The sequence below is a fragment of the Limulus polyphemus genome, unplaced genomic scaffold, assembly GCF_000517525.1.
Source record: "Limulus polyphemus unplaced genomic scaffold, Limulus_polyphemus-2.1.2 Scaffold1874, whole genome shotgun sequence".
NCBI classification, from domain to species: domain Eukaryota; kingdom Metazoa; phylum Arthropoda; class Merostomata; order Xiphosura; family Limulidae; genus Limulus; species Limulus polyphemus.
In genome coordinates, this window is record NW_013667484.1 from 57,872 (window position 1) to 66,653 (window position 8,782).

Consider the following 8,782-nt stretch of genomic DNA (forward strand, 5'->3'; position numbering starts at 1 on the left):
TGCATGTTCAGAAAGTTGTAGTATATGTGGTTATTTCATTGTATCATTTGTATAAAAACAGCCCAACTCAATGACAATGAGTGACGTCAAGACTTGAAACTGCATGTTCAGAAAGTTGTAGTATATGTGGTTATTTCATTGTATCATTTGTATAAAAACAGTCCAACTTACTGACAATGAGTGACGTCTAGACTTGAAAACTGCTTGTTCAGAAAGTTGTAGTATATGTGTGGTTATTTCATTGTATCATTTGTATAAAAACAGTTCAATTTAGTGCTAATGAGTGACGTCAAGACTTGAAAACTACATGTTATGATAAACAGTCACAAACCTACTTCATTTTGTCACCTTTAAATTTCTTTAAAGAAAATATTTTGCATTGAAAGTCACTTAAATAGCGAACAAAGTCTGGCTTTCGAAGACTATTGAAAGTTAATGAATTGAGTGGAGTGTTGAAAAAGATGTTCGTAAAGGAAAGGCTATTCAATTTTGTGGCACTCTTCTTTTATAAAAAGTCTGCTGGTGCGCCATAAAGCAACATAAACATCACCATAGAAAACACATGAGATTGAGGTTTCAACAAATAATGCAGAATCAAAGTGAAAATAACATTCTATACAGATGTTCACGAAATAGGCGGAGCTTTCCATGTATAATCGTTAAATTTCGTATCAAACATAATTAAATCTTGAACTGGAACCACTGTATTTTCTGTAATCTCAAGGTGTTACAGTTATTATAAATGTTGGGCGTGCATAAATTGAAACACTTGGTTTTAAACTTCAGGCAACAAATATATTCAATCTTTTTAACGAACTCCACTTAATCAACAAATGCTTCTATGTAAAATATTTTGTGACACGTTTTTGTGTGTGTGTGTGTAAATAATGATACTTTTTAATGTGGAAACTAAGCATCACGAACAACACTTGCAAATTTTTAAATTTCAGTTTTTTAAAGTATTTAATTTTTCCACATACATTTGGTTACATGATGTCTAAATAACGTGAGATTTCGATGGTAAATGCACGGAAAATAGTTCATTAGATGTTTGAATTTTTTCTTGTATTAGCAACTTAACTGTTTTCAGATGAGGTAGGTACCTGAAGGTATATTTTTATTCTAAATATAATGATTTTTTCAGTCTTTTTCTTACCGCTTAGGAAGTTAAAAGTAGCTGATTTCAGGAATTATAATATTTTAGTTATGTGATTAGTTTGTTTAAAATAATTATTGTGCGTTTATGCGCAAAGTAAAAACATTTTTCTGTATAGGTTTTCACGAAAGTATAATCGGTTGAGAAATTAGACTTTGTCTTCCACTGCAAGAAATGGGCAAAACTTCAAACTCCTTTTACAATAGTTCAAATACTTCTCCTGACTTCCAAACATGGGACTTGAACCCGGAACTTTCAAGCTTACCACTGAGTCACTGGAGGACTTGAAGTAATCATATGTGAAAATAAATTTCTTTAAATATGTGCACAACAAAATGCGTTATTAACAACAGCTAAATCATAACATTTTATTTGTTTATCTTTGTAAATAATTTCTAATGAATTTTACTTAAATTTGCTGCTGAAACACTTCTTTTTTTCAGTTATTATTGTTGTTTTTTTTCTAAAAACTTGATTTTGTTTTTCAAAAAATTATACGGTTATCGGTTGTTTTGTCCAAATTCAGAAAATCAGAAAGGCGAGAGAATTGAGTACTACTCTCTCCGAAAAACAAAAAAAAAACAAAACCAACAAATAAACCTTTTCTTCACGCTAAACTTCTCGAACATGCTCCTAGAAGCAGAAGTTCGTGATAAGAAGGCGTGCAGGAGCCAGAGAGAGGCATTAAAGTGACATAATCCAGATGGCGCTGTTGATTCAGAGGAGAAGGTGTAAATCTAACGATGCAGTTCTATGAAATAGACACCAACCTGGTCAGACTGGCAGTGAAATGTATTTGTACTCGGTCTAGCGAGTCGTCGACTAAAGTACTGCTCTTAACAAGCTTTCAGTGTCGCTCGTGACGTGTCCACTTTCGGGTCAGTGCAAGAACAGCCACCATCCACTTGTCCTGTATTTGCGACAAAGAACATTGTTAATGGTAAGAAAAACATTTTATTTAAAATTAATTTCGTGAAATCAGGTATCTCAGTTTTAACCATTTTTTAAGTATAAGTCCTGAATAAGGAAGATCTAGTAGTTAAGCTCATCGACTTGAGTCTTATTCTTACAAGACCATTCAAAGTCTTTACCTACAGTTCCAATATTATGCTATATTTTGGGGAAAAATGTTTTCAATATTTCGAGGCTTGAAATCAGTGGTCAATTTAGCTTTTCATGAAAAGTACCTTTTAAAGCTTAAAACACACTAATTTCTAGTTTGTTTGTTTATAATTAAGCACAAAGCTACACAATGGGCTATCTGTACACTGCCCATCACGGGTATCGAAACCCGGTTTCTAGCGTTGTAAGTCCGCAGACATACATTCGTTTGATTTTGATTATATTTGACGAAAACTGCATGGAAAAACAGTCGTTACTTAGTTGTTACTGTCACACTTGTTACATAATACTTATTATACCCAGATAGGGATTGTTCACATAATATTTCATGATTTGGTTTGTTTTGAATTTCCCGCAAAGCTACACGACGGTCATCTGCGCTAACCGTCCATAATCTAGCAGTGATAGACTAGAGGGAAGACAGCTAGTCAACACCACCCACCGCCAACTCATGGACTACTCTTTCACTTACGAATAGTGGAATTGACCGTAACAATATAACTCCCCCAGGACTGAAAGGGCGAGCATGTTTGATGACGGGGATTCGAAGCTGCGACCCTCTGGTTGCAAGTCGAGCGCCCTAACTACCAAAACATTGATGTTTGAAGTTAACCACAAAGCTACAAAATGAGCTATCTGTGCTCTGCCCACCACGGGTATCGAAACCCGGTTTTTAGTGATATAAGTCCGCAGACATGACGCTGTGCCATTGGGGGGGGCTTCATGATCAGAGCGAATATGCTGTGTACTGGAATTTGGAGAATAAAAAAAATCGTAGAAATACACGATAAAAATTGACATGAAAATCCTCTAAACCTAAGAAATGTGGGTTCCATCAACTCTTATAAGAATGATAAGTAGGGTACCAGACGTTGTTTGAATTACGTGGAATTAAATAAAGCAAATATTATACAAAGGTGTGATTAAAAAAACTGTTACAAAACGAAAAAAAAATATATATATAATTTTGGTTATTTTCAGAGTCAAGGAATTTCAATTCGAAAATCAGCTATTTATAACGGTTTTCGTCTTATGGATATAACAGTAACAACTAAAAAAACAATTATTGTTATTTCTGCTTTTCACAGTCCCGTGAAATGTGATTTCAAAAATTCAGCATGGCTACGTCAGTTTCTTTCCACGTGGTAGACCGAGTTATACGAAAACGTTAATAAATCTTGCCATTTTCAACCAATAACAGTTTTACTGACAATACAAATCACCACAAGTCGCTAACTATTATTAATTACACAGCTAGAGACTTATTCGAAGTACTCTTCTAGAAATAGATAATTTTTACATATCGAACGTGATACCTTCATTAATTATGAGGACCCTCTTTCACTATTCGCACTGATGGACAGCTTAAATGCAACGACGAGTACATGTATACAGAAAATTATATTCCAACGTTCGCCAAACATTTTACGCAAGGCCCAACTCTAAAATAATAAAAAAAAAACTAGCTTGAATATTTGAAGCAACCCAAACTCATATTTTTGACTTGCTATTCGTACTGACGGAATATGTCATTCCCACCGTAGTGTAGGCTATTTCTCACGTGCGTCTTACTCAATACACGTGATTTAGTAAGTTTCTACTTTTGAAATAAAATGAAGTCGAGATGGATCAGTCAATGATGCTTTGGAAGTGATTTATAATTTTTTATATTACGTCAGTGTTCTTTAAACTCAATTCAAATTATCACCGTGTTTGTGTATTGGTTTGGTTTGTTTTGAATTTCGCGCAAAGCTACACGAGGGCTATCTGAGCTATCCGTCCCTAATTTAGCAGTGTAAGACTAGAGGGAATGTAGCTAGTCATCATCACCCACCGCTAACTATTGGGCTACTCTTTTATCAACGAATAGTGGGATTGACCGTCACATTATAACACCCCCACGGCTGAAAGAGCGAGCATGTTTGATGGGATGAGGATTCGAACCCGCGCCCCTCAGATTGCGAGACGAGCGCTTTAACCACCTGGCCATACCGGGCCCCGTGTTTGCGTACATCATCAGTAATACACCATACTTACTAAAGTATAACTATAAACGTGTTTGTGTACAAGCTGTGATCTTTAATCATCAGTAGTACACTCTACTTGGTAAAGTATTACTATCAATGTGTTTGTGTACAAGCCGTGATCTTTAATCATCAGTAATACACTATACTTACTTAAGTATAACTATCAATGTGTTTGTGTACAAGCCGTGATCTTTAATCATCAGTAATACACTATACTTACTTAAGTATAACTATTAATGTGTTTGTGTACAAGCCGTGATCTTCAATCATCAGTAATATACTCTACTTGGTAAAGTATTACTATCACCGTGTTTGTGTAAATCATCAGTAATACACCATACTTAGTAAAGTATAACTATCACCGTGATTGTGTACAAGCCGTGATCTTCAATCATCAGTAATATACTCTGCTTGGTAAATTATAACTATCACCGTGTTTGTGTACAAGCTGTGATCTTTAATCATCAGTAGTACACTCTACTTACTAAAGTATAGCTATCAACGTGTTTGTGTACAAGCCGTGATCTTTAATCTTCAGTAATACACTATACTTACTTAAGTATAACTATCAATGTGTTTTTGTACAAGCTGTGATCTTCAATCATCAGTAATACACTCTACTTACTAAAGTATAACTATCAGCGTGTTTTTGTACAAGCTTTGATCTTCAATCATCAGTAATACACTCTACTTACTAAAGTATAACTATCATTGTTTTGCTACAAAGTCTTAGAACCTCACACCTTATTACTTCAAAGAATATTATTGTTTGGGGAAACTGTTCACGGTTTTTCATAAGCCTATATTTCTGGTTGTTCTGTACAGAGTAGAAGGTACTGTAATAGGTCAAGTGTGAAAATATCAGACACGTATAAGACTTTTAACAGCCGGTTTGTGAGAAAATGAGCCATTTTTCAGATGTTCAGATATGTTTATTACACTGTTTATTCGAGTGATTTACACGTGAATTGTAGATCAACATAAGGTATGAAGATTACTTATTGATGCAGCTATTGGTCATGAAGATATCACATTCCAAACATGGGACCTATACCGAGAAGGTCATCTTTTTTCAGAACAATATCAACGACCAGATGGCGCTAGATACAGATGTATGTGTGTGTATGTTTATTTATAAGAAAGCCACATCAGAGTATCTGCTGTGTTCACCAAGGAGAATCGAACCCCTGATTTTAGCAGTGTAAATCCGAAGACGTACCGCTGTCCCAGCAGGGGACAGATACAGATATGTGTGTGTGTGTGTGTATGTTTATCTATAAGAAAGCCACATCAGAGTATCTGCTGTGTTCACCGAGGACAATCGAACTCCTGATTTTAGCAGTGTAAATCCGAAGACGTACCGGGGGACAGATACAGATGTAAGTTTAAATTAGGATGTATTTGAATGTAACATTGTATTATATGTTGTTTTGATTTTAAAACATGCATATGTATGCTAATGGAAACAGAAAAGGTGTTTAGTACTAAAACGTTTAGGAAGATTTATTAGCTACTGGATTTATATAATGGAGAAACTGTACTCATAAAATAGATAAAGTAGGCGTTAGATCTCCACAGCAGGAAGTTTACTATCTTCTTATGAACGCTATGAACCAATGAGACATTTGATCGAATTTGCTGGCCTGTTGGAAACGATTCATCCGCGTTATGTGGGTGTGCTTTCAACCAAATGACTGTATCTGAATTGCCAAAGTTTCCCGTCACAGCTTTAAAAAACGGTCAAGTAGAACATCCTTGTATATTTTGACCACATCTCGACGTCTAACCGTTTGTGTTGACAAATTGGCAGCGTTTTTACTAACGCAAACTTCATTTGGCAGTATGGGTGGAGGGACTATCAGTGAAAATGTTGCGGTATTACTGGTAACCAGTAATACGGCAACATTTTCACTGATAGTCCCTCCACCCATGATAGACCAGTAATACGGCAACATTTTCACTGATAGTCCCTCCACCCATGATAAGGTCAAGTCCTTTTAGATTGCATACCCAGGATTATAACGCTGAAAACCGGATTTCAATACCTGTGATGGGCACAGAACATAAAGCCCATTGTATAGGCTTGCGCTTAACTACAAACGAATAAACCTTTTAGCTTTTGCTCTTTTTTTAGCGCAAAGCTACACAATGGAGTATGCGCTTTGTCTATTGCGGAGAATAAAGCCCCATATTTTAGCGTTGTAGTCCGTAAACTGTTGTTTTAGTATCTTAATTAGATTCATAATCATCTTTATGCGTCCTAATATGGTCAGGAAATGGCCAATGTAAGCTATGTATCGTGACACGTGTGCTTTATTACAAAACCTCTAGATTAATAACCCATAATCTGAAGACATTTCTCAGAAGCCTTCGTTTTGTATATGAATTACAAAAAGAAAAAAAAACATTCTTCGTATCATAATATATGTGATAAGATTGATAGAACGTGCGTTTAAAGTAAAATCTACCTTTTACTTAAATATCAGTTCGCGAGGAAATATACCTCTCATGTTTACCCGCCCATGAATATGTGATTTATTGTTCTTTGCATATTTTCTCCTTAAACGATAAGGATAGCACAACATGTGGCTTCTGAGTGTAAACTATGTTTTAGTTTAAAAATCGGTTGCCAAGTTACAACACTATTAACATTTTCATGTGAAAGCACAAAAAAGTAAAGATAAGATTTGTGTCATCAGTTTTGTTATGTCTATTTATGCAAGTAGTTTTGTCAGAAGTGTAACAGGGGCTTAAGGAATGGATATAAAGCGTGCACAGGAAAATACGACCAAAGCCATAAAGATGCAAATGGACGTTTTCAACTGCTTAGGTTAAGGAGATTGATTTGGCCAGTACGGTTGACACTTCTAACTTTAAAAATACAGTTAAGTTCGACACCATAGGCATCCACAACGTGTTGCTCAGTGTCGTGCGGAAAAGAGGAAATCAACGCGTTTTTGATTTATCGTAGTGTAGTTGGTCACTTCCCTAAACATTCGGTTGAGTAGACGCTCACGCAGTGATAAACAGACCAACTGTCTGTGACAAAGAGCTAGATGAACCAACTCTTTGCTAAGCAGATGCAACAGATGCAAACATCTTTGCAGAGCAAATCAAAAATTTTACGAAGAGTGCAAGACAGAGTGAGGAATTAAAAAAAAAGCAAGCGAAATTATTTTATTACATAACTCTTGTTGTAGCTGAGTTAGATTATTTCCGTATATATCGTTTCTTCTAACTAAATTAGGTTATTTTATGTACATACACACACATAAACATATATATATATGCATACTTATATATAACTATTTTACTATTTAGGACTATGTTCTAGATAGTGGAGGAGTTATATACTAAAATAATTTAACCTAGATAGTAGAATACTTAGATACTAAAATAATTTAACCAAGATAGTGGATGAGTCATATACTAAAATAATTTAACCGAGATAGTGGATGAGTTAGATACTAAAATAATTTAACCAAGATAATGGATGAGTTATATACTAAAATAATTTAACCAAGATAATGGATAAGTTATATACTAAAATAATTTAAACTAGATAGTGGATGAGTTATATACTAAAATAATTTAACCAAGATAGTGGATGAGTTATATACTAAAATAATTTAACCAAGATAATGGATGAGTTATATACTAAAATAATTCAAACTAGATAGTGGATGAGTTATATACTAAAATAATTTTAACTGTATATTAGGTCGTCAAGAAAGCAATGTCGCGTTTTGGATCACTTTCATTAACTACCCCCAAAAAACGTACAGAACGTATAATAGTTAAACGAACCGCTTAAACGTCACGTTAGTGTAGCCTATATAATGTTTAAAGTTTAGTATACTCTAATCCCTTACAGTGATGGCACACGACGAGACACACATTCGGGATGTAATGCTGTTTGAATACAAGAAGGAAAACAAGGCCTCTGCAGCCACAAAGTATACCAAAGAAGTTTATGGAAATGTTTTGAATGTTCGTAAGTGTAAACGATGATTCAGCAAATTTCGTTCAGGTGACTTTAACCTTAAAAACTGTGATGGCAGGGGCAGACATGTTGGAATTGATATTGATTCTCTGAAGACACTTGTTGAGTCTAACCCAAGGCAACACACTCGTGAAATGGCCCTGAAATTGCACGTGTCTCATGAAACAATACGTAAACATCTAAGGAATATGGCAAAACTCCATAAAGAAGGTGTTTGGGTGCCTCACGAACTCTCCGATGATCATCGTTTCCAACGTGAGAACGTTGCTTCGTCTCTTCTGGCGCGTGAACCATGTTTGGACAGAGTTGTCACCAGTGATGAAAAATGGATTCTCTATGCGAATATTAAACGCCAAAAACAATAGCTCAGTCCTAGACAAAAACCACTTCCGACCTCAAAACCTGGACTTCTGTCCGCAGAAAGTGATACTTTGTATTTGGTGGGACATCCAAAGAGTAATTTAATTCGAAATC

The 8,782-nt window shown here is 35.2% G+C and overlaps 1 protein-coding gene across 1 annotated transcript in view; it reads left to right on the top strand.

Moving 5' to 3' along the window:
• Window positions 1–1,974: 1,974 nt before the first annotated feature.
• The window catches only part of LOC106465222 (adenylate cyclase type 2-like), a gene marked incomplete at its 3' end in the record, with an annotated part of 160,955 nt that continues 154,147 nt past the window's right edge, over window positions 1,975–8,782 (top strand). The window contains exon 1 of the mRNA XM_022393078.1: window positions 1,975–2,096. The remainder of the gene's footprint in view (window positions 2,097–8,782) is intronic.